The sequence below is a fragment of the Canis aureus genome, chromosome 14, assembly GCF_053574225.1.
Source record: "Canis aureus isolate CA01 chromosome 14, VMU_Caureus_v.1.0, whole genome shotgun sequence".
Taxonomy (NCBI): Eukaryota; Metazoa; Chordata; class Mammalia; order Carnivora; family Canidae; genus Canis; species Canis aureus.
Genome location: NC_135624.1, coordinates 14425772 through 14453708, shown reverse-complemented (window position 1 = coordinate 14453708; position 27937 = coordinate 14425772). Strand labels below are relative to the sequence as shown.

At 33.8% G+C, this 27937-nt stretch overlaps 1 long non-coding RNA gene across 1 annotated transcript in view; it reads right to left on the bottom strand.

Annotated features, from left to right (window-relative positions):
- The window catches only part of LOC144283198 (uncharacterized), a 39850-nt gene extending 18838 nt beyond the window's left edge, over positions 1-21012 (bottom strand). Inside the window, exons 1-3 of the long non-coding RNA XR_013351616.1 lie at positions 20931-21012; positions 4076-4429; positions 3171-3282 (exon numbers count right to left, since the gene is read on the bottom strand). This is a non-coding gene — a long non-coding RNA (uncharacterized LOC144283198). The remainder of the gene's footprint in view (positions 1-3170; positions 3283-4075; positions 4430-20930) is intronic.
- Between the last annotated feature and the right edge of the window lie 6925 nt (positions 21013-27937).

The following is a 27937-nucleotide window of genomic DNA, read 5'->3' as shown; positions in this document are numbered from 1 at the left end:
CTCAAGTTGCCACAGAATCTCTAGGTTTTGTTGCTTTAACAGGTTTTCTCACCTAAGTGTGATTTTTGGTTGGTTGTTGTTGTGTTCCCTTAGGACAAACTCCAGACATTTTAAATGTGTGTATATGTGTTTTTTAAAATTATTTTACCAGTTGTAATTGTTCTTCCTGAGAGCAGGTATATGGAACTCTTCACACCCTCAATATAGAAATGGGTCTTCACTATTGTGTTTTAGACCACCATACTTAAACACAATATTTAAAAATTTAAGCCAAATAAAATCTTTGAACTAGCAAATGACTATTGGCTTGTATGTCCAAAGGGAAAACCATTGTTGTGTAAATGTTCATTTGATATTAATGGGATTTTACATTTATTCGATGGCAATTTTTAATTTGAAAACATTTGATATCACCTTCCTTATGATTACTTATTAGAAATAATTTGACTAGTTCATTATTTATAATATGCCATAAATCAATTTGAAAACAATAAAAATAGAGCTTGAAAAAGTTTCTGAATATAAAGGACATTATAAGTGTATGAAAAGAAATGACAGAGAGCAAGGAATAGAAATGGCACAGCAATAAGATGGAAAGGACAGGAAATATTGCAGGTTTTTGACAGTAGTTAACCTTCACTTTCTTATTTGATTGTTTTACAACATATAACTATAATCACTTTAGAATATAGAATAAAATCAATTTTAAAAAATCAACAAATATAACTCAGAATGATTAATAACTAATCAGCTCAGTAGTGGCCTCTGGATACAAATTATTTAAAGTCAAATTGGATACACAAAGGATATGATAAATATCTACAGAAGCAATAACAAAAATAATCACCTCATTACTTTGCCTTTGAATATCTACCCATTTAAATAAATATTTTTATTTTTAAAATAATAAATAGAACATGGAGAAGCTTTTGGAGGTGGTAGATATTTACGGCATAAGTTGTAATGATAGTTTCAAGAGTATTTACTTATCTTCAAATTCATGAAGTTGTATACATTATATATGGAGAACTTTTTGTATGATACTCATATCTCGATAAAGCTGTTTAAAAATTATTTTCATGTTTATCTCATCAAGACTGTTAACTCCTTGGAATATGCATTATCTTATGCAAGTCTGTATCAATAGTTGCTACATAAAGCTGCTTAGTAAACTCTCATTATATATTTGTTGATTGTAAGTTTAAATTTGTTTAATATAATGATCTATCCTCAAATAACTATGCAATCATCCACTGGCAGGCATAATGCTGGAAATACAGAAAAAAATGTCATTCTATGGGGGAAGTGTTATTCCCAAGTGATAAAGGGAAACGGTCAGAGGGAAATGAAGGGACAACGTGGCTTCATCTTTATCCTTTCATCATTACCCGGTCCCATTCTTATCAAAGCATCATAGCTCTCATTAATTTTACAGTCTGGAATCACTAGATAATGAAATAAAAATTTTAGTCTACCTACTTTTAACTATATAATTTTAATCCTATAAGAGCCTTTGATTAACCCTTGGTAAATAGAATGTAGAAATTAATACCTACTAACAAGACTGCTTTCATTAATTAAATGGCATATGGAGATTATCAATAAAAGGTAAGCATTATCATTGTTCAGTCTAAACACCATGTTATGTTTTTAACTTGTATTTTTGAAACATTAAACTCATTTATATTTTGTATAATTAACTTCCTCAGGTATATTCTAGATGACTAAGTGTCTGATATTACATACAAAAACCTCAAAAATGAGTGGTTCATTAACATGTATCTGAATTATTTTGAGGAATTGTTCAAAACAGATTTCTGTCCCATTTCCTGATTTTCTACTTCAGTAGGTCTGGGTAAGGCCTAGATATTATATTTTGAAATGTTTCTAGATGATGTTAATTTAGCTAGTCCAGGAACTATATTTAGAGAACCAGATCTCCAAATCATACAATAAATGAATTGCTATATTTAAAATTTTCATTAATTTCACAAATCCAAGGTTGAATAACATCTTATTTTGTCTTTTATTTTATTTTTTTTATTTTTAAATATTTTATTTATTTATTCATGAGACACAGAGAGAGAGAGAGAGAGAGAGGCAGGGACACAGGCAGAGGGAGAAGCAGGCTCCATTCAGGGACCCTGATGTGGGACTTGATCCCGGGACTCCAGGATCATGCCCTGGGCCAAAGGCAGGCACTAAACTGCTGAGCCACCCAGGAATCCCCCTTATCATGTCTTAAGCAAATAAATTTGTGTCTGTCTTCTTACATGAAAAGGTTTGCTCATATTTCCTCTAGCTTTTTAAGCTAACTTTATAACCATGTCTGGAAGTTCTGAAGGTCACCATCTCTATTTCACTATAATATCTGTCTGACAACACCCTCAACATATCATTTACCCTGCAAATGATAATAACCAACAATTTTATAGTATTTACCATATGCCAATAACTTTTCTGGATATTTTACATAATTACTAATTTAAGTCTCAAATGATCCAATGCAGTAAATACTAATATTATTATCATTACTTTACAGATGTAAAAACAGAGACAAAGGTCATTAAATGAATTGCCCAAGTTCACATAGTTAATAAATACCAGAAAATAGATTTAAACTCAGGCAGTCAATTTGCAGGGCACTTTATTTTAGTTACTATTACAAACTATCTCATTTTATAATGTGGATCTGAATTTTTTTTCATGGTACCTACTCTTTCATATTTTCTTTAGTCAGTAGATATAAAAATTGAGTTAGGGAACAACCCAAAAATAAGCGCTAATTTATTTGAAATATAACTAATGATTCTGTAAAGAATATTCTTTTTTCAGCATCTTTTTTTTGTTTCAATATATACACGTTATGTATATATGTATGTAAGTATGTATGTAGGTATAGATTTATGATGTTTGTAAATATTTGCCCCCAAATAACAAAGCTTAGTAGATTAAATTTATATTGTTACAGGATGAAAGAATTATAAAATTTCTTATTGTGCCCATTATTAGTAAATTAAAAAAAATGTACGTCAAAATGTCATATCTCAAAGTAACATCCAGTAAATATTCCCACCTGTTTACCAGGAAAAAATACAAGAAAGCAAAGAGAGAAAGATGTAAGCTATATTTATGATTAAGTCCAATATGAAGGTTACAATTAATCTGACCTTCTAGTGGAATCTCTGAATCAAGCAGATAACCCACTCAATCACAGTATAACTCAAGGAAAGTAGCTCTCATCTCTTCAGGATCAGAGCCCACACCTGGGAAATGCATGCCCTAGGGAAAGAAGAGCATAGCAGTGCTAATTAATCATTGCCTTTTAATCATTTCCAAATTTTCTTTGGTGAAATTAGTTAAAATTGGTCTTAAATGGAATAAGAAGTGTTATGAAAAGAGACTTTTTTTTTTTTTACCAATTGGAAAGAACTATCAAGAAGAGAAAATAAATAATGCCCCAATGATCATCCTCCAGCTATTTTTCCTTACCCCATTGGTCTTAATAATAATTAAGATCATGATTACCAATGATGAGGTTATTCATCTTGTTATAGGTGATTAATAGTCTTTCAGCATAAGCCTGCTACCACCTTCCTGTACTGCCCCTACCAAACCAAACCTTCCCCTTTGATACCACTGGAGAATGGCTAATATTTTGCTGTCATGGGCTGTGAAATAGATCTGAATAATACACTAATTAAATTTCATGCCAAACCTACTCTGCTCCAAGGCTGAAAATCTATTCTCTATTCCATTTCTCATCTCAAATTAGGTTTAGTCAGATTAGACATAGCCTATCAGAAATTATACCAGGGTCTAAATGTCTTCATTAAGAAATCTAATCATAAAATTCATAAAGGCTTTCAACAATAGAATGCCAGCATCATACACATGCCATAATATGAATATAAGCCCCTTAGCATTACGTACTCTCCAAGGAGATATTAAAGTTCAAAGATTAAATCCTCTTTCTATTTAAACTTCAAAGGAGTTCAAGTCTGAAATAAAAAAAAATATCCTGCCTTAATATGTTAAAAATGCAAAGGAATTAAAATCTGTTCCAATATCTTACTGTGCTTTGCCTTAGCCAAAGTGGTTCTTCAATCTTAGGTGGTGTTAGAGTTCTGTCAACTGCTGGATTATGAGATTTCTTTCACTGGAACTATTGGGGTTCTTTCAGAGATCCAAAAGTTTAACTAGTTAAGGCCAAGTCTTGAGGTAGATCATACTGTTGTTTAACAGGGCAAAAATATTCTTGAATTCACCACCATCAAAGTTAAAAACAAACTTGTCCCTCTCCTAGAAGAATAGTTGAGGCAAATCTGTCTTCAGAATCCATTTATTAGTGATGGCCAAGAGCATAGCAAAGATCCGGTGATATTTGAAAGTTTCTATGAAGATATTTTTGGTTTGTTTTCAACTGCGCCTGCAAATTAATCATGTTAATGATTTTTTTTTTCAGAGTTAACAATGGAAGACTGAATAATATTCTAGATAAGACTTTGTTTAACTTTATGTGTTTTCTTTATCTGGGCTAAAAATATGCTTAAATCTCTCAAGTGTGAGAAATTTGTCACCTAAGGAAGACTTTCAACTAGTATTCAGGTACCTTGAGCAAATAAACAATATTCAGAAGAGTCCTAACTAAAGCCAATATTTTAAATCTGAATCATAAGTCCATTAGACCTATAGAGAAACAGTACTTCTGTCTTGTTCTCCTTCAGGGGCTGCCTTTCTGTGTGTGTGTATATATATATATATATATATATATATATATATATTTAGTCATGAGAGACACATGAGAGAGAGAGGCAGAGACACAGGCAGAGGGAGAAGCAGGCTCCACGCAGGGAGCCTGGTGTGGGGACTCGATCCCAGGTCTCCAGGATCACGCCCTGGGCTGAAAGCACTGCTAAACCGCAGAGCCACCCGGGCTGCCCAAGATGATATTTATATGAGCTAAGAAGAAGGATAGGGGTCTGAGGATACAAAGGGGGCAAAGACTATTAGCAAGAAGATGAAAGGAGATATTTAGAAAACAAAGGTTACCCTATTATATAGTTAAGTTTCTTAGGTAGTGAGAAGTCTTTGCTAAGAGCTCTCTTGCTGGTACATGCAGACAGCTGAGAGGAAAGTAAAGAGATTTTTCTGAATCTGTTGGGTTTGGATTGCTTTGAACTCAAAATAATGTTCATGCCAAAGTGACCCATCTTGGGTGGTCTGCCCATGGCCCCTATACTACAAAGTCTCCAACAATTGGACACTGGGCATAAATGGAAAGAAATAAAGCAGGGAATAGAATTTCAAAGCCAAATAACATGTCAGAGTCTTGTAATAAGGCAGAGTACACAGACCTTGGCTAATATGTGGACAAGGTATATTGAACTTGTAGTTTGTAGAGATTTCTATGTGGCTAGACTGGTTGTTGCCATAATTAGATGACTTTAAACTGCTCTGACCTAAGGAAGCTACAGTCATTTTTGACTATTGCTTATAATGAGACTATCCACTGATGAGTCACCAAAAATACAAGTAGTAAAGTTTAGGTCTCTGCAGAAGAAGCAGCTGCATGTTCAGTCTTGGCAAATTTGTAGGTAATTTCAGTCGACTACTACAGTGACCAACAAACATATACTGGCTGCCCAAACTTCAACAAATAACCAGCCTGTAGGAGAGGCACAGTTTCAGAATGCAAGGCTACTATTTCTCTCTACACAGGCACACATTTTTCTACTAGACAGGGTTTTGTTTTTAGAATAATTTGGTCTTTCTAGACCTATTGAATTGATAAGTTTTGCTTGCCAGAGACAGCATTACTGATAACTTACTAGTGTATAACACTAGGTAGGTAACTTTAGATCTGTTCTTTTAAATTTCAACAAGCATAAATTTACAAGGAAATCTTTAGAAGTAGTAACCTCAGCTACATGTAGCTTGTCCATGTGATCAAGAGTAGGGGAAAATGATTATTTCGACCCAACATATGTACATGGACATACAAGTTTGTCTATAAAAATATGCAAATCTAGGGATACCTGGTTGGCTCAGTGGTTGAACATCTGCCTTGGGCTAAATAAATAAATAAATGAATAAATAAATATCATCTTGCCTATCTTGGAATCCCCTTGTCTGTGTAGATTCTACTTACAAAATGCTACTAAATTTGATCTTATTTTGATAATCTGTCTCATGTCAATTTGATTATTTGTCCAGCTATAAGGACCTTAAAGGATAGGGAAAATTCTTCCTTTCCAACAGTAGCAACTCCCCAAATCTCTCTATTCTCTAACAGTTTAGAAATAAAGGAATAAAATACGGTAATTTAGATATTGCTCTTGTTGCAATAGTTTGTCAATACTGTTTTGCAGAAGATCAAAACAGGACTTAAAACTGAACTCCATATCAGGAAGGGTTTACCCACCTAGATGCACAGAAGCAATTCTAGGGTGGCAGGGATCTCCATATGATGTAGAAGAGTCTGTAGAGGAGAGGGGGAAGCTATCTTCCAATAGACACAGAGGGATAGCTGAGCTAAAGATGTCCAGGATATTCTGATTTTTTTTTCAAAAGGCAAATGGTCCTACCTTCTCTTGAGTGGAGTAAGTAAAGTGAGATAAGGGAAGTAAGTAGCAGCACAGGGATAAGTAACAGCACAGGGTATGTTACTTATATCTGAGTAGAGTAACATAGAGTATCTCCTCCTAAGAGCTCATGAACTAGTGAATTTAGAATGTACTGTAAGTTCAGGTTTGAGATACAATTTAATGCAAATATTACTAAATATATAATAATTATGAAAATACATACTGTATTTTTAAAGAAAATTTGCTACAACAAGTCAGGGGCTAATTTATTTTGCAACAGCTATGTTTGTAAGTCAATGAACTATTTGATAAAATTCAAGCCTACATCTTTATTTCTATATGTGGATCCCTAAATAGCTATACTGATTAGTTTCATTTCTAGGAGATGGATGGATCTTTTTTGGAAAAAAATAGTAATTGCTATTCATAATTTAAATATAAATAGCAAGCATAATTTTATTATGAATTGGTTAACTACATTTGAGCAGAAATGTTCAGTTGCTTATCAGTCTTTCAAAACCCACAGATTAAAATAATAATAATAAAAAACCCACAGATTTTTTTCTATCTTTTTATAAAAGTTCAAAAATTAACAGAATCCATATTCCCTTTTACTTCTGTTAGTAGAACAAATAGATTATTCTGTTACCAAGGTCTAATTTACAACCAAAAGTCCTGTTAGGTCTGCCTAAATTGATAGAAAACCTCAATTAGATGGTTGGTCATCAGATTAAAGGGAACTTCAGTACTCAGCCCAGTCCTCTCAACTGGCATATACATTAAGTCCCACAGCAAGTATGCGGCAATAATGAGGTAACTCTGAGTTCTTCTGATTCTGTTTCATTACCCTTTATTTATACCAACTTGCCTTCCACTTTTGTACTACTATTGCCACATTTAAGATAATTACAATGAGCTCTGGGAAAAAAAAAAACACACACACATTAAATGATTTGTTTGTGCATACCAATATCCTAAAGTAGAGTCAGCCTATGGACAATCTTTGAGTCCTTAGGAATATTAGGAGTTTGGCTAACAGCAAATTCTATCCTACTTTTCAGTTACAAGAAGTGCACTGAACTTATCTCTAAGTCATGAAGCTCAAGAAAAGGTGATAATCCAAGTCAATCAAATATTGAGCATTAACTCAATATTAAATAGTTTATTTTATGAAATAAGATGCTACTATGATAGTGACAATAAAATTCATGCATTTAAGATATAATAGATGGTTGAAAAGTTAACAATTTCACAACAACAAAAAATGGACCTTCCTTATAAATGTATAGAAAGTTTCTTAGTTTTTGTGACTTTAGAAGTACCAGGATAATATATAATAGCTTATTATCAAACTCTACAGCTCATACCAAAGGCTTCCTTCAAAAAGGCACACTCTAGTTAGTAGAGAATCTATTAGTACTGGGCGGGACACTGAACAAAAGTAAGGCATAAAGAAACTTTAATATAGCTCTAATATCCTGTGTTAGCATCATGCTCTATTCATCTCCTACTTGGATCTATGTGCTGGTGATGGGTATGATAGTGGCCACTCTTAAAACACTCCTCTTCTTTTTTCATAAGACATAATGGATCTTGACAGGTCTGGAAGTATCATACAAACATGCGGGATTTGTACTGTAACAACTCTAGTATGAAATGAGGGATCAATCTCATTCTTTTCCCAGTGTCTAGAGGTTCATTTATTTCTGTTTCTTTACTTCCCAAATTATAGTGTTATGAAGTGAGCCTCATTTCTAAAACATCTTTCCTTTAAAGATTGCCACATTGAGGTAGGACTTCCTCCGTACTGGATGAACATGCCAGAACCTCAGGAATCAGAATGTATCATGTGGTGATATGTAACTGCTGTTTTCTTTATTAATTCATTTGGACAACATTTATTTATTGAGAAATATATCAATAAGTGTCTTACAAGAAAACAAGAAACATTCTAGGTATTTCAGAGATAATTTTATATAGAAAATTGTATAAAATACAAGATTTGAGAGGACAAATAAGAGATAGTGAAGTGACATAAAAGAAGAACAATTGGGAAGGCAGCTCTCATCCAGAAGAGAATGGACACAGGGATGAAGTATTGTTACTTTAATTCAGAAACCAGTGTTGTGTATAAGTACCTGAGGACTTGTTAGAAGGATCCAAACAAGGAATAAAGATACCCACTACAGAAAACTCAACTTAAGTTGAGAATAAAGATACCCACTACAGAAAACTCAACTTAAGTTTGGTTGAAGCTACCAAGTAGCCACCGGACAAAAGAATCCAGATAATATAGTTTCCAGAACAGCAAGGAATTAATTGAAATCCAAATAATAAGTGTCAACTATGTACCAAGTACTCTTTTAGGCAATAGAAATTCAGGAATAATAAAACCGACCAATGAGATACCACCTCACACCAGTGAGAATGGGGAAAATTAACAAGGCAGGAAACCACAAATGTCGGAGAGGATGCGGAGAAAAGGGAACCCTCTTACACTGTTGGTGGGAATGTGAACTGGTGCAGCCACTCTGGAAAACTGTGTGGAGGTTCCTCAAAGAGTTAAAAATAGACCTGTCCTACGACCCAGCAATTGCACTGTTGGGGATTTACCCCAAAGATACAGATGCAATGAAACGCAGGGACACCTGTACCCCGATGTTTATAGCAGCAATGTCCACAATAGCCAAACTGTGGAAGGAGCCTCGGTGTCCATCGAAAGATGAATGGATAAAGAAGATGTGGTTTAGGTATACAATGGAATATTACTCAGCTATTAGAAATGACAAATACCCACCATTTGCTTCAACGTGGATGGAACTGGAGGGTATTATGCTGAGTGAAGTAAGTCAGTCGGAGAAGGACAAACATTATATGTTCTCATTCATTTGGGGAATATAAATAATAGTGAAAGCGAATATAAGGGAAGGGAGAAGAAATGTGTGGGAAATATCAGAAAGGGAGACAGAACGTAAAGACTCCTAACTCTGGGAAACGAACTAGGGGTGGTAGAAGGGGAGGAGGGCGGGGGGTGGGAGTGAATGGGTGACGGGCACTAGGGGTTATTCTGTATGTTAGTAAATTGAACACCAATAAAAATAAATTTAAAAAAATTAACCATTTAAAAAAAAAACTGACCAATTCCCTTTCTTTGGGAGGTTAATTTGTAGTGCTTCCTATGTATCAGTTACTCAAATTTACTCTAAATATACCAGTATACTTTAAATACACTAATCCATTAAACCTTATACAAGTCTATGGTGTAAATATTATCTTTGCCTCTCCCATTCACAGAAGACATTAAAGACAAGGAGGTTAAATCCCTTAGGGCACAGTGCTTACAAGTGACAGAGCCAGGATTCAAACATTCAAGCATTCAGGCTCAGAGTATGTTCTCTTTAATCTTATTCCATTCCATCTTTTTGTGCCTAGAACTTTCTATCCTGTCTTCGTATCACAAATAAAGATGATCATAAGTAACACTGAAAAACTTAAAAAAAAACATGCGGGGTTCACATACTAAGATTCAGAATATCTGAAACACTTAGCATAAATTTGTTCACTACCCTGCCAAATACGAAAATTATTTCTCTATCTCTTGGATAATTCAAAACTAAGTGGAGAATCATGCATTAGTAATGTTGCACAAAGCACACTGAATTTTATGAGTGATAAAAAAAGAGAACTTCTCAGTTTTTAGGATTTTTATATGGGAAGAACAAATAACCATAACAAAAAATAATCTTGCAAATTAATAAGTACTTCTGAATAGAGAATATGAACTTAGCCTATCTTACAAGTTTTCCATGTGCTATACAAAACCAAAGAAAGCTAATAGGAAGAGGGCTTTTCTAAATAAATGAGTGTAGCATTCCCAATGCTTGCTGTAAGGTACCAGAACAATTCTTTTCTGGGTCTATACTGTGATTTTGTTTGTAAATGTGTCAATGTGAAAGCATTTTGAAGGAAAATTAAGTTTTACCTCTTTCCCCATTATGTATTCAGTAGATCAGAGGTAACATTTGTAAAAGCATTATTTACTGTGCACTATTTCACATAGAACAATAAAAGAAGAAATGTCTCCTCATGAAAGACTGAGGCACTGTGATAGTTTCATTCCTCTAGCCATGGTTCTTATAAGAAAACTTACTGTGCCTTGCCCCAAGTGGGTGGCATATCTTCTGTCTTAAATTATATGGATGCAGATCATAATGACTTACTATATGATCTTTGTTTTTTTTTTTTAAACTTCAAAACAACTCCTAAGTGTTAAAAACAACTGAAATGTGAACTCCTGACTGTAGAATTCCTGCTTCCTTTTGTGAATGATGTATGGAATGAAAATCTCTGCCTGGTGCATAGAATACTGACATCATGTAATTCATCCAGGCCCACAGACCATTTACTCAGAATGCCATTAGAAAAAGCATACCTGTTCTACAAGTAATTCAGGCTGCATAAATAATACTATATAATGGAGGGCTTAAGTTTGCAGTCTGCACTTTTACTTTCCTGTTCCCACTTTCAACTAAAAAAGTCATTCATATTCAAATTTTTATCTTAATTTCAAACTAGGTATAAAAATTTAATTTCTTAAAAACATTGAAATATTATTATCTACCTACAGGCTTCTATACAAAAATCATACTCTATAAGCAATTCACTTGTTTGTGGAGCTTTCCATTTGTTACTATTTAGTGGAAGCTGAAGAGTAAAAAAGGAGAATAGCAGAATGACCATGATCGCTGTCTTGAAATAATGTGAGGCTTCAGTTGTCTTCTAAAGACAAATAAGAAAAAAAATAAATAAATAAAAAAAAATAAAAAATAAAAAATAAATAAAGACAAATAAGAAATTGGGACTGCTATTCACAACCAAAAATTACTGATTGTAAAAATTCCATAAATGTGTGCTTATGTTTTAAGTATTTGAACATATTTAATCATGCCTTTAAATAAAGTATGTACAAGTAAAATATTTCTAAGAATTCTATGGCAGAATTAAACTCTTTATACTGGCACACCCTCTAAATGTGTTGTAAATGAAAGTAATGACACTGATAAAAAACAAAAATCCATATTAAACTTGCAATACCCAAATACATCCTTTATAAGTCGCCATCCTTGGAGTCCATGAATTTATTAAAATAATGTGATCACTGAATTTAATTTTAAAATTCTTTGAGGGGTGTTGCCTGGATGGCTTAGCGGTTGAGTGTTTGCCTTCAGTCCAAGGCATGATCCTGGAGTCCTGGGATCAAGTCCCACATCAGGCTCCCTGCTTGCTTCTCTCTCTGCGTATGTCTCTGCCTCTCTCTCGTGTCTCTCATGAATAAATAAATAAAATCTTAAAAAAATATTGAGATATTATTTGTAAGGCTTACAGAATCCAACGATTTTTTTCATACAGGGAAAATATATTTTTATAATATGATGTTTAGTTAAGGGAAACTATAATTTTTATGGTATTATCTTTAGTTAAGGGTCAATAAACATTAGAGATTATGGAGGCAATATAGGAAGCTACCTTTAAATTACCTTTAAAATTTCATAGTGCAAATTAACTTATGACGAATTTCCCCTTTAATTATCAACTCAAGCACGGGGATGTTCACTTTTTCCCTTATTTTTCACATCCACAAGTAGATATTATGCTCAGATTTGAACCCCAGGTCACACTGGACTTTATAATGCAGGGACAGAGTGTCTACAAACCACCTTTCTGCTCAGCCACCTGGCTCTTTGTTAGGCTCAACAATAGGAGGAAGTGCCAGAGGGAGAAAAAAAAATGGAGAATAAACCTGTTCCTTTCTGCTATCTTCTGTTGATTTTTCTTTTTCATCTTATTTGCTTCCTATTTGATTCACTATAGTGACACGGTAATGGAAGATTCACTCCAGTGATAAACAGTGAACATTTTGTTCCAGTAAGAGTGTGATTCCATTATTTTTTTCAATATGTTTAAAACCGTCATCATGTCCCTTCAGAGCTGCTAGCATTCACGAAAGACTGAATGAAATTAAATAAAGGCTTTCTATGCTAATATATAAAATGTCTGGTGCCATCCCATGGTGTCCATCTGCTGAGCTTTGAGAAAAAAGCACTAGCTGCATCATGCCTTTTTACAAAGAGTCTGAGTTCCAGTCTCATGTGGTTTCTCCTCCAACCCTCTAAGTTTTAGTTATCTCAATCTTTTCTCTGCTCTAACATCCTAAGTGGGTAGCTGTCTTTTGCGGTTGCTACCCCCATGAACCTAGTCTTCTTTTCTATGCTTTGTCTTCAGTAAACATTTGTCAACTATTCTCCCATCTTTGTACATTTTTGCAACTCTTCCCATTACGTGGATTTTTTTCCTTTCCTCTTGAATTTGAGTTGACATGGCAACTTGCTTTGACCAATTTGGGATAGAAGTTAGGCCTGGCAACTTTATATTTGTACTCTTGGAGTTTTATGCCACCACGTAAGAAGTCCAGCTATGTCACTTTGAGAGAAGTATAGCCATGCTTGGACATTTCAGCTACCCTATCTGAGATGCCAGACTGCAGTTGTGTGGAGCTGCATACATTATCCCAGTTGGACCACTTGCTATAGAAAGACTGCCAAGGTGATCCAAGTCAACCCAAAGAATCATGAGAAAAATGAATCATGATTGTCTTAAGTCACTAAGTAAAAGGATAGTTGGTTACATAGTAGTATATAAACAATAAAGCCTTCTTAGTTCTTAAAAGAGCTAGTTGAACTTTGTAACACACGTTCTCTATTAAAATAACCATTGTGTGATTTCTATCTCCTGAGTGGACTTTGATAAATCCAAACATAAATACTGAAACTAATAAAATAATTTGTTCGAAATGAGATTATATGTTTCGCCAGTGTCTTCCACAAGGTGAATTAACATAGATTTTTAAATAATATCAATTTCAAACCATCAACAAAATAGCTACAACAAGAATCTTATTATCAGAAAAATTTAAATAATTCATTAAGCAGTATAATGACAAGAGCCTAATAGCTAGGCTAATTTTGAAGAAACAGCTAATTTTGTTAAAGGAAATGCTTAGTATTTAAGTATAAAACTACTAGCTGTCCTCTTAACTCTATTATACAGATCACTGATAATATTAAATAGAATCAAATTTTGGTAAGTTGTATATTGTTTTTATATGAACACAATGAATTTAATATTCTGTTAAAGATGAAACTAATTGTTATAGGTTACTGATAGCATTTGTAGTTGAAGAGAAAATATTAACTATGTAAACGTGAGGTGCTATAAATGGATAGTAATTTTTAAAATATTTTATTTATTTATTTGAGAAAGAGACCGCGGGAAGAGGGAGAAGCAGATTCTCCACTGAGCGGGGAGCCAAATGTAGGGACCTGACCTGAAGGAGCCACTCAGGCGCCTTGGAGAGTAATTATGATAGTGAATGTTATAGGTATGAGGTGATGGATAAATTGTAACTATAATGAGTTTTAAATATTAAGTCTGAAATTTAGCTTATGTAGATTGACAAGAAATAGTATTAAAAATCTAATTGTAGAAGGCCATATGACTGGAACATTTTACATTTTGAAACATTTCAACAAAAGTGCTTATGATATTGAAGGATATTATCTTCCACAGACAGACCTGAACAGGATTCAGCATAATTTCCCTGTGATTACGTACTCCTAAACTATCAATAAACAAGCTTCCCAGGAACCATGTAATATCAGTTTATATAATGTCAGGGCATTCTGTCAAGGGAGAATTTTAGAACATCTAGATCGGCATCAAATATAAAAGGATAAGGAATATGTTGAGTATGTAAAAATATGGAAGGGATGAATCCCCATATTTACTCCCAAGAGCCTTTATTAATAATCAATTCTCTATCAGGGGATGGGGAGAATGCAAAATCCTATAACAAGAATGGTATAACTATATCGATTTCTTTTTTCCTTTCACCAAGCCTCTCTAATACCCTTAGGTGAAAGAGCTGAAATAAGTTCTCCCTATTATGTTCTTAACCTGTATATCTTATAGAAAACCAATTTATATTATGGTTTAAATATATATGATTGAAATAAAGTTTCATGCTTATTTGTCTTCAAAACATCCTAAAACTGGGAATACACTTGCCATAGTCTTTCTTTCTTTTATTTTTAAATTTATTTTATTTATTTATGATAGGCACACAGTGAGAGAGAGAGAGAGGCAGAGATATAGGCAGAGGGAGAAGCAGGCTCCATGCACTGGGAGCGCGACGTGGGACTCGATCCCGGGTCTCCAGGATCGCGCCCTGGGCCAAAGGCAGGTGCTAAACCGCTGTGCCACCCAGGGATCCCCTTATTTTTAAATTTTATTTACTTATTCATGAGAGACACAGAGAGAGAGGCAGAGACAGAGGCAGAGGGAGAAGCAGGCTCTCCATGGGGAGCCCAATGCAGTACTCCATCCCAGGACCCCAGGATCAGGCTGAGCTTAAGGCAGATGCTCAGCCACTGTGCCACCCACGCATCCCTGCTGTAATCTTTCTGAAGAGTAAAGGAAGGAAGGAATAGAAAGAAATACCTGGTAGAGGAAGGAAGTAATTTCCACATCTACAAAATAGTGCTGAAGAAACTGTATGGAGGTAGGCAATTGGATAAGACACATCGTGGACAATAAAGCTATTAAAATCATAGCTCCATGTATGTCTGTTAGAATGAAAATTCCACACCCGAAAAAAAGTCACAAACAATCATGTATTTTTGTAAAAATCACTTAGCTAACATTTATGTGGTACCTACTCTCCCAAGTATTGTTCTAAATTATATATAATATATATATTATATAAAATTTTTCACTGAATATATTATATATTATATACATTATATATAGTATACATTATATACATTATATATTATTGTATATTATATATAGAAAATGATTCCATTTTCACAAAATTTTATTACTTAAGTGTAAGTATTACCACAATTTGACAAATGAAGAAACTGAAACAAATATAAATATAAATAACAAGTAACAAATATAAATGGTGGAGTCAGGAGAAATACATCTACTGCTGTGACTATGCTTAAAATTATGCTTTTTCAAAAACATATGTGATTGAGAAAGTTTTGCAACTAAGAGAGTAAATAACTCTGTTTTTATAAGTAATATAGAAAATAAACACTTTACAGTCAACATGTATTATTTGTGTCCAACATGGTGGGGTGTCTTCTCTCTAATGTAGTAATTGTCTACATTCTAAGCCTGGGTTTCCTAAAGTAGAAACTATGCAATAAACATTTCCAGACCCCCTATGTTTCTGGTGTGCATGAATGTTTCTTAAATGCTGCCAGTTCAGAAGCAGCCCCATGAGGCTTTAATTCAAAAGTGGGCAACATGCAGTTGTAGTTGTATATCCTAGCAAGCATTTGGGAGAGGTACAGCTGTTTTTGATGGTTGTACAGGTGGTATAATTTATTAACCAATTTTTTTGAAATTTAAGTTGTTTCTAAATATTTCATATTTGTATAAATGTTTCAGCTTCTGTATACAATTGTGGTTAATATTTTTTATTTTTTCTCTCATAAATTAGATTCTCAGTGAGCACTTATGATGGGCATACTAATGTACACAGGCTATATGAATGTTTTCATAAACGTTTTATTAAGTTTATAAGTCTGACCAGCACTGAATCTGTCTTTACTATTGTCTTACCTTCAAAAGCATTAAATATTATCATTAAAAAAATGTCAACTTGATGGGTGAAAATGCACTCTTATATTTAATGTTTTTTTTATTCTTTATTCACATTTTACTTGCTGTGCATTCACATTTTATTGTCCATGTATATTTTATGTTTTCAATTTCCTGTTTATGTCTTTTAAGCACTTTGTTTGCATTTTTTATGTTTTCTTTTTATTTTGCAAGCTAGAAATACATTAAATATACTAACTTTTTTTCATATTGGTTAAAAATAGTTGTGTTTTTGTTTAGTTTGAGAAAAAAGAAATCAGAAGTACAGGTGTTACTTGTAGTTTTTAAATATATATGATTGATGATAACAATAATCATTATAATTTTGATCATTGTTCTACTTTTTTTTTTAATTTTTATTTATTTATGATAGTCACAGAGAGAGAGAGAGAGAGAGAGGGGGGCAGAGGGAGAAGCAGGCTCCATGCACCAGGAGCCCGACGTGGGATTCGATCCCGGGTCTCCAGGATCGCGCCCTGGGCCAAAGGCAGGCGCCAAACCGCTGCGCCACCCAGGGATCCCTGTTCTACTTTTAATATACAACATCACCTGATAGGTGGAGAAACAGGTTTGGTTATTCATGTTTTATTTTTAAAAAGTACTTATTTATTCAAATAATAACTATCGTTTTCAAATTTAATGAGCTAAAACAATGCTAAAATATGAAAAGAAAATAATTTAAGTATTGCAGTCTTATTGTCATTTATATAAGTATGAATAAAGTATATATGATAAAGTATAAAAACGACTTCAGTAATTAACTCTTCTGCAACTATATATTAAGCACTATTTAGGTTCAAAGTTTTTTGCTAAGCAACATAAAAAGATATGAAATGAATCAGAATGAAATCTTAAGGCACTTGTACTTCAAAAATGAATAATTGTTTAAAATCACTTAAACAGTTTTAAAAACATTATTTAAAAATGCTCCTTTTTATCACCATAAAATATGTAATTAGGGAAACACTGTTAGTTTTCTTAGTGGATTTTTTTTTCATAAATGTTGCTACACTTTTTTCTATACAACAAATATAGTAACCAAAATATAATAGGGAATTCCCAAAAGAGAGGAAAAGCAAGCCAATAAATAAATAAATAAATAAAATAAAAAAAGAGAACTATGAAAAAACTATCAGGTATCCTGTGCAGAAGAAAAAAAAAAAAAGTCCACTCAGAAGAAGCATTGAATTTTAAATTACAAAAATTATTGATAATATTGTAATTACTTTGTATGATGACAGATGGAAATTAGATTTAATGTGTAGATTATTTTGTAATGTATAAAAACATTGAATTACTATGATATATGCCTGAAACTAATGGAATATTGTGTGTCAGTTATATTTCAATAACAACAACAAAAAAACCTTTATTGTCATAACACACTCTGGTTCCATGTGTGTAGGCATTAATATAAACGATCCACTTAAGAGAAAAAGGTATGATGTTGAATGAATCTTCCCTGGGAAAATGTTTATCAGCATTAGAAGGATTTCTAAGGAATACCACACTGAAAACTGTCAAAGGTGATATGGGACATCTTGGAGTTAATGGTTAGTTAATGTATTCAATAACCCTAAACTTTTTTCTCAGAACTCAGAAAGCTAATTTGCTATGCTAGTTATAACCCAGATTTCACTAAGAATGTATAAGTTACACATAGCTGAAGCTGAAACTTCAACTAAGGGTATGGCTTGTGTCCGAAAAGTGGAATATGGAAGAACTTTGTGGTTGTAAAACATTTTAAATGTAGACCAAATGATAGTATGAATGGCTGGTAAGCATTTTAAATACAGACAAAAAAAGACAGCATGAGTGTGTGTTTCTTTCGGTAAGTCAGAATAATAAATGTCCAATTCTGTGTCCTTCTCTTTTCCTATGAGAAACAGGAAAGGGTATTTCCCTCAAACTGCCCATTTATTTATTTATTTGTTTGTTTGTTTTTAAAGATTTTATTTATTTATTCATGAGAGACAGAGAGAGAGAAAGAGAGAGAGAAAGAGAGAGAGAGAGAGAGAGGCACAGGCAAAGGGAGAAGCAGGCTCCATGCAGGGAGCCCAACGTGGGACTCTATCCCGGGTCTCCAGGATCACACCCTGGGCTGAAGGTGGCGCTATACCGCTGAGCCACCCGGGCTGCTCTCAAACTGCCTATTTAAAGATGTAACTGTGAGCATAAGTTTTAGAATGGCTAGAGTAGATGATTTGAGATATTTTGTGTATTCTCATGAAAACCTCAAGGTCCATGGTTATCCTGCTTTGAAGGACTTTTGAAAGCTCTACAGGAATTTGGAATGCTCACACGTTTATATGTGCAAGAGAATAAAGGAAAAGGATCATGTATAATTTGGATGCTTATCAGGAGAGGGCCAATGTAAAACTGATGTTATAGGGACATAACAATGTAAACTAACAAGCAACAAAGTTGATAGTTGGTATATTATATGCCTATTCATTTGTAAGAAGGGAATTAAATGACTTTGCCAGTGAATATTTAAGAGACAGATATCTAAATAAAAATTCCAAATGAAGAATTGTGAGTTGAGTTTTGTTTAGTTGTCCACTGAGTTGACACACATCAGTATAAAAATAGAATAGAACTAATAATTCTGAACTTCACTTACAATAAACATATCTTGGGGTACCTAGGTGGCTCAGTCAGTTAAGCATCTACCTTCAGCTCAGTCATGATTTCAGAGTCCTGGGATTGAACCCTACATTGGGCTTCTTGCTCAGCAGGAAATCTGCTTCTCCTGCTGCCGCTCACTTCACTTGTGCACTCTCTCTTTCAAATAAATTTTTAAAAATAAGGATATCTTAAATTTTTTATACATTACCTCTTAGAATCAAACATCTAGAGCAGCCCCGGTGGCTCAGGGGTTTAGCGCTGCCTTCTGCCCAGGGTGTGATCCTGGAGACCCAGGATCAAGTCCCATGTTGGTCTCCCTGCATGGAACCTGCTTCTCCCTCTGCCTGTGCCTGTGTCTCTGCCTCTCTCTCTCTCTCTCTCTCTCTCTGTGTCTCTCATGAATAAATAAATAAAAACAATTTTTAAAAATCCAAATTTTCATTTTTATTGATATGTTTACATACTTTGATTGATTTAAATATTTATATATTTATTTATATAAACTTAAATGTATAAAATTGCCAAAGTTTTGCCATGCAAACAAAAATTTGGATATCTGATGATACTACAAATTATTGATTTCAGTTCTCCATATATTGTATGGAAAATAATATATACAAAAGTAATACATACAGATCAATAACAAATCAATTTTTAGAAGTTTAGCACAAAATATGCCTCTTCAAAACTACCAATCATAACATTCACTTGACACTTAATTATGTCACACCTTATTTTCAGTCAATTGGCAAATATTCTGCATACTCTATGAAAATTACCATGCGGATATAAATATGTATTAAAATTACTTCCCATTTTATCTCTAACTCTTAACCATGTGCATCTTTTTCCTTTGAGAAGGTCATTTTTTTTCTTTCTTTTTTTGAGAATGTCTTTTTCTCTATCAAAATATGTACTGTAAATATTTTATCATTTCCCCTCACATAACTACAAAGCAACCGCTACGATCCACACTAGGCACTCAATAAGCAGTTTTATAACAAGACAAATGAGGAATCATAGAGTTTTGTTCACAAACATTGGTAGGTGTGTGGGTTTGAAGGTTCTTGTGAGCTAACATGATGGATTTCAGCCAAGTGAAATCAAGCACATGCATTTATTAAACTGATCATTTTATAATTTATGGGTGCCAAGTTGGAATTCAGAGACCCATAACCTATTTGATCAGCTACAATATATTTAAATTGAAACTTATAATGTTACATTATATTCCTAGAATTAGTGAATTAGTGTTGATTTACTTTATAACATATTTTTATCTTGTGTATTACTGTTTGAGAAACGAGGTCAAAGCACATTACTTTCCAGATACAAGCTTACATTGTTTTAAGAACATAATGAAATTTTATTATTCTAATATATCTATATGTTCCTAAATATGGCGTCAAATTCCTTCCTTATGATTCAAATATGATAATAAATTGTTGTGGTTGCATGCCGCTCAGGAATAAACCAGCCTAAGACTTAATGGCTTAAAATTGGTGCTGATAAAGTACTGCCTACAGCCTGTGTCCTGGTTTTGTATGACCTGTAAACTAGAATAAGTCCATTCTTCACACTTTTAAAGGGTTATAAGAACAGGGACCATATGTGGATCACAAATCCTAAAATATATATTATGGAACCCTTTGTCAAATATGGTTGTCAATATCTGGCTTAAAATGACCACCATTTTATTATATAGTCACAATTTAGAAGGAGCTCAGCTGGTTGGTTTCTTTACTGGTTTTGCTTCAGGTCTCATGTGGTTGCAGTCAGACAGTACCTGGGTGTACAGTTGAAGCTAGTTGTTTGTAATATTGTAATACTCCATGTGGCTATTGTCTCCAGTTAGCACCTCATCATCCAGGACGTCTCTTAGCACCTCATTATCCAGGATGTCTCTTCATGGACTTCTATTTACATAATAGCCTGTATTTCTTGTATAAAGTCTTATAGCTCCAAAGGTAAAGAAGAGTGAGTTACCTTAATGCTCTTCTTAATTTAGGATCAGATCTTCCAGAATGCCACTTCCTCTGCATTCTATTTGTCAAATTAGTCACAATTCTAGCCTGGATTCAAGGGGAAAGACTTAAGTTCCACCTCCTGATTGAGTATCATTTGCATCCTGTATGGGGCAGATTTTGAGACAATCCACCTTCTGGCCATAACAATTTATTTCCTTCCATGTGCCAAACCTACCCATTCCCTTACTAGAACCCCAAAAGTTTCATCCTTTAATCAGCTTTAATTCTAGAATTCCCTAGTTCAAATTTCTCAGCTTTTATATGTTGTCACTTTTGAGCTGAGGACTTCTGAAAGAGAAATACATTTTCTGCACTCCACTCACTCAAAATACAGTAGTGAGCAGAGACAGAGAATCTATAGTTGGCTTTCACGAGAAAATGGCACGAAGAGAGGAATAGGTAGCTCATGAGAATTTTAAATCCAGTTACATATATATCGAGTTCCTTGATTAGAACTTCCAGCTCCACTGAAGTGTCTTCCTATAGATGTTGGCTCTATCTTCCTACATTTTAATTTGCTCTCTGAGTTAACTTCACTTCTGTATAAAAAATGACTCATGTTTGTAGCTCAGTAGCTTTTTCAATCTTCATCCCGCTTATTGACTTGAGGGTCCAGAGGACTCTTTTCTTTCTTTTCTTTCTTTTTTTTTTTGGACTCTTCATCATAAGTTGTATCTGTCCTTTTTAGTCCAATATAACATAATTTCTTTAATAAAATTTATGAATTTTTATGAATCAGATTATAATAAAATCCTTTAGATAAAAATAAGTATTGCTTATATTTCTTTCAAAGGTGGAATCTTTGGTATCTTGGACCTCTTGTGAGGCTGCTGAGTTAAGTGCCCTTAAATTCTTAGAAATCCTACTTTTAACCTAGAGCCCTTTTTGTCTGGGTCAAAAAGTCTAGAGATAACAAATTAGAGTTTTCTGAAGTTTAACAAAGGGGTTTACACTAATCCTTGATCTAAAATATATCCTGAGGTGACATTTACTGGCAGTGGCCTAGATCTGACCTTTACTCTGGCTATTACTGAGGCTATTTCCTGCTTACTTCTATTTCTTATTCTTACTTTTTTATATTTCCTCTGACTTATCCTGCCAAACTGAGTGTTCAGCTGACTTCTCCTATACTTTATCACCTATCAAACTTTATTATTGTTATTATTAAACAAAACCAAAAACAGTTGACATTCACCATTCTGCCTAGAAACCTCATCAGTCAGAACAACATATTCTTCAGGGACTCTCTCAACCTTTTGTGAAGGCTTTTGGTAGGCTATTTGGTTATTTATTTTGCTTTTATATAATATAGGTCCCTTTCTTTCCACCTCAAATAATAATTTTCTCCCTTTCTTTCAAGCAGAACAGTCTTCACAAGGCACTTCCAGCTTTTATACACTATGGTGTTCCAAGATGAATAACACATATTCTAAGTTTTTGTTTTGTTTTACTTTTGCAACAGCAGCACATCACTTCTACATAAAAAAAGTCTATTCCATTTCAGTAATGTCCGATAACAAATAACTCCAAAATGTAGTACCCAACAGAACAATCATTGTATCTCATGATTCTGGTTGACCAGAGCAGAGCTGGTAGGTTGCTTTATAGATCTAGCTTAAGGTCTCTTGTATAGGTACAGTCAGATAATGGCTAGGCTTGTCTTCTGAGTCTGCATGTCTGGTGTCTCTGTATTCTCTATGTGGACTCTCCACATCATATCTAAACTATCATGACATCTTCCAGTGGCTCTTTCTTCATCAGGATTCTTAGATTTCTTACATGGCATCTTAGGGCTCTATGATGGAGATGGTAGCTGCTAGGTCATCTTAATGCCTGAGATCAGAAGCATTTAACCCTCACTTTATTCACATTTTATTGACAACGCAGTCTCAGGACTAGCTTGGGTTCAAGGGAAGGAGAATTTCTACTCTTGATGACATGTGCTGAATGCACATGGAGTGAATGGTGGATAGGTTTTACACTATCTTTAGAAATTTGTTAATACATATAATGTGTCTGTGTGTTTGTGTGAATGTAATCCTTTTTTCAAAGATTTTATTTATTTATTTAGAAAGAGAGAGAGAGAGAGAGGTATCAAGGGAAGTGGCAGAGGGAGAGAGAGAGAATCTCAAGTAGACTCCATGCTAAACAGAACTGTATACAGGGCCTGATCCTATGACCATGAGATCACAGTCTGAGCTGAAACCAAGAGTTAGATGTCCAACCAAGTGAGCCACCCAGGCACCCCTGATTCTTTATTTTTGAAACAAAATTAAATTCTTGAAAAACAGGCTTATAATTTATTTTCTTGTTTTTCTTTCCATTTCAAGGAATAAAACAAATGCTGATTTACCCAACTCTCCCATTTACCTCCCTCTCCAAATGAAATAGTTACTAGAAATAAGGTAAGGTAATGTATAAAATACCTTTTTCAGTTTGTACTATTTTAGGACTTCACTCTTGTTAGTCTAATTGGGACATTTTAATTGCTATTTAGAAATTTGTGACAACATTGGAATTTATAATAGGATTTTAATATATTTATTCCTATAGATATGTGGCCTGGATGAATGATATAATAATTTGTCTTGAAAAGATAAAACCCCAAAAGCTGGAAAACAAGCAAGGTCATTCAGTATGACAGGTAATATAAACAGTAGAGCTGACATTTCTGGAGGATTTAGTGTCCCAGAATTAGCAATGTCTTAATATGTGTAGCTTAAGATTCTGACCTCTCATCCAGACAGTGCAAATTAGAAACTGAATATGTCCAGTATAACTATACTTCTAACACTATGAAATCAGGACAATATGGCTCATACAGACAAAAATTATAGGTATCTTTTCTAACAAATCATAATTTAATTGACTGTTCAACTTAGAGATAAATGCTAGCAGCAAAATTTAATGTTCAGATACTTCATCCCTCTAACTGATATTGAAAACATTTGCTTCTCTTTGAGGGTTACATTTGCACTATTTTTTTTTTAATATTTTATTTATTTATTCATGATAGTCACAGAGAGAGAGAGAGAGGGGCAGAGACACAGGCAGAGGGAGAAGCAGGCTCCATGCACCGGGAGCCCGACGTGGGATTCGATCCCGGGTCTCCAGGATCGCGCCCTGGGCCAAAGGCAGGCGCCAAACCGCTGCTCCACCCAGGGATCCCTGCACTATTTTTTTGTAAGTTTGGAAAAGAGTAGACAAACTTTGAAAGAGTATATTTTTTCTACGACTTTTAGGGGAAAGAAGTTCAGTTTTCTTTGTAACATGTTTTAGGCATGTTGATATATCACATATAAATGTTATTCAGATAATATTGTCACATATATATATGAAATATATATACATATTATATATATATTATATATATATAAATAAATATATATTATATATATATATATAATTGAGGTACTGGCTTCAATAGAAAGTAAATTACAAGTTCTCAGAATTTGAGTTGATGCCCAGAATTAAAAAGTTTTATGTAATGGTGTATGAAAATTATGCATTTTAACTGCCAACTCCAGGTTACCGTAACACCTTTTGAAACTTGCTGAATTATTGAGGTGGATATTTTCTTCAACATCTCCTCACTGTAGTGAAAACACCAGTATAATGATTTCATACTTAGGCATTATTCCACATATGTTGTCATTTTTAAGGTAAAAATGTGTGAATTTACTTTAGAAATTGAGCAACATATCTATTTTAATATAATCTCCCCTTGGGTAATTACCTTGTGAAGAGTGTCCATATTTTTTCAGTTCTTCTCCTTTATCATGGCTGCATTATTCGTATAGGTCCTAAAAGACAGAGAAACTCACTCATTAGAATCACTGCAATCTGTTAGTGTTAGTTTATGTGAAATTTATACTCCCTGCATGGAATTGATCACTGAATATACTAAATCTCTTTAGATTGGGGTAGATCCACTTTAGAACAGTAATAATTCTGTACTTTTCAAAATAACTGCAGTTGGTTGAATATATAAATTGAACTTCAGAGACATATTTTTCTGCTCCAATGTGCAATAGTGCAGCCACATAGTAAACCTTGGAAAATCATACCAGCAAATTGGCTTCTGAGCAACAATAGAGCACATGGTGACTTTTGCACTCAAAAGATGCTAACAGATGGTGAATAATTCAGAGAGACTCAAAAATATTCCAAACTTTGAAAATAGTAGGAGTAAATCACAAGCACAATATGAAGAGGTGGGTGGCTAGTATGGACTCTTACACCAGATTCCCAACAGTTTTCTATGTGAAGAAACCAACTTCAATCCAGATGGCTGCCTATATCATTAAAATCACAGATAATTTAAATACCTCCTCAATCTTATGGAAGGTAGTCTATTTTCCAATATGCTGACAAATACCCATGGCTTATGATTTCATGTTTCCCTCTGGTTCCAATTGTATTGTTACTAAATTCTCTCTCTTATTCATTGTTGCCATGTCTTGTTTCCCTGCCCAACACTAACTCAAATATGAAACATAACAATTTTCCCTTGTTCTCTCTTATAAGCCAATTAGAAAAAAATAGGTGTATTTAGATAGCAAAAGATACTCAAGACCTAGGGAAACTTGTTAAAATTATAATTAAAATGGTAGATAAAGTAAAGATAAACATTTAGCTTTTCTTAAGCTTCCCTTGTCTACACACCTCCAAAAATTATCCTAGATACCACTTATAAGATGCCTTAGATCTTTCTTATGATACACTTAGTATTTAAGCCTTTTTAAAAAATCTGCTCCATAAACTCAATATTCCTAAGCAATGTACACGTATAATAAAATAAAATGGATAGTTTAAAAAAATGAGTAAAATTTGTGGAAAATCTTTCATAGGGAATTAACACCTTTGGGGCAAGAGTTGTAGTGGTGGTCTTCACTAAAAAAAAGATCAATTATTTAATCTTTTTAGAATATTAAAATATTTCAATAATAGAACTGAAAATATGTATGTAAAATGATACTAAAAATTAACCATAATCCAACATTTGTTACATAACTGCTGTTAGCTTTTCATTTATTTCTCTATTATTCTTTTGATACATACTAAAGATCTACCTAATCGGAGATAATCTCATCTGACATTTTATCTTATTTCTTTGATTTTTATTTGCATATTTGAAACCATGGAGGCCAAGACCAATATATTAATATGTAAAAAAAATAATATTCAGTGGATCTAAAAGAGGTTTGGTGAAAGATTCAGAGTAGATGGCTTATTATTAAATTATTCATTCATATTTAAATTATTGTTAATATTAAATAAAATCTAATAATTCAAGTATTCATCATGATGTTTGGAATTAAGGAATAATTACTAATATTTTTTTAAAGATTTATTTATCTATTTATGATAGACATAGAGAGAGAGAGAGAGGCAGAGACACAGGCAGAGGGAGAAGCAGGCTCCACGCCGGGAGCCCGAGACGGGACTTGATCCCGGGACTGCAGGATCTCGCCCTGGGCCAAAGGCAGGCGCTAAACTGCTGAGCCACCCAGGGATCCCCCTAATATTTCTTGAGTGACACTTATGTTGTATATTTTGTAGATAAATAAGTAAAACTTTACATTCACATTTCTGAAATGCAAATGTTAATTATTTTGGCTAGTGATAGAACAAAAGAAAGTTTCTGGTTTGTTTTTTAAATGATTATCAGACACATGGAAATATTCATCTGTATTATATCAATAAAGAAATGGGTCAAGAAAACATCATTTTAGGGCACCCTGGTGGCTCAGTTTTTGAGCCTCTGATTCTTGGTTTCCATTTCTGTCATGATCTCATTGGTCGTGGGATCTAGTCCCGATTTGAACTCTGGGCTCATCCAGGAGTCTGCTTAAAAATTCCCTCCCTCTGCCTCTTCTCCCACTCTTGCTTCTGCACTCTCTCTCTTTCAAAAAAATAAATCTTTTAAAATATGTTATTTTACTGAGAAAACATTTCAACAAACTCTGATCTAACTAATAGAAGTGAATTTCTTCAATTGAAAATGGGCAGGTATAAAAAAACAGAAGTGCTATCATATTTAATGGTAAAAGAAAGAATGTTTTTTTCCCCAAAATCAGAAATATAGCTTAATGTCCTCTCTCCTCATCCAGCACAGTACATGAGATTCTAGACAGTGCAATTAGCCAACTGGGCAAAATAAAGAGACAAAAATATCTGGTTTTAAAATTATTTTATTCATATACAACATGAATATGTATAAAGAAAATCTTAAGAATTTTACATACACACAGATGTATAAAAACTAATGAGCTCAGCAAGAACTCAGGGAAATATATAAAAATCAAATGTACTTCTAGCAATAAATAATTGAAAATAAATAAGAAAGGAACTACATATTCATAGCATCAAAAAGCATATGATGCTTAGAAACATATTGAACAAAACAAGTGCAAAAAGGTATGCACAAACTTACAGAGCTTTCCTGAGGGAAGTTTTTAAAAGATCTAATTAATGAAGAGTATTATGTCCATGAATTCAAAAGCTCATTATTAGTAAGCTGAGAATTCCTGATCTATATAGATTAGGGCAGTTTCTATTAAAGTCTGAGTACTATTTCCCAAATGTTACAAGCTATTCCTAAAATATATATGGAAAAAGAAAAGACATAGAAACTTAAACACACACACACAGAGACAGAGAGAGAGAGAGAGAGAGGAGAGAGAGAGAGAGAGAGGAGAGAGAGAGAGAGAGAGAGAGAGAGAAAATGAACTTACAGTGCCTGACTCAAAAGTTGTTTTAGTAGGCTCCACAGGTGAAGCCTGAAGCCAGGCTTGAACTCTTGACCTTGAGATCAAGACCGGAGCTGAGATCAAGCGTCCGCTGCTCACAGCGGACTGAGCCGGACTGAGCCACCCAGGAACCCTGACCTCAAAAGTTCTTATAAAAAGGAATGACCTGAGCAACGACGACAGCCTAGGTAGCTTTGATGGCTCATCTCTCCAC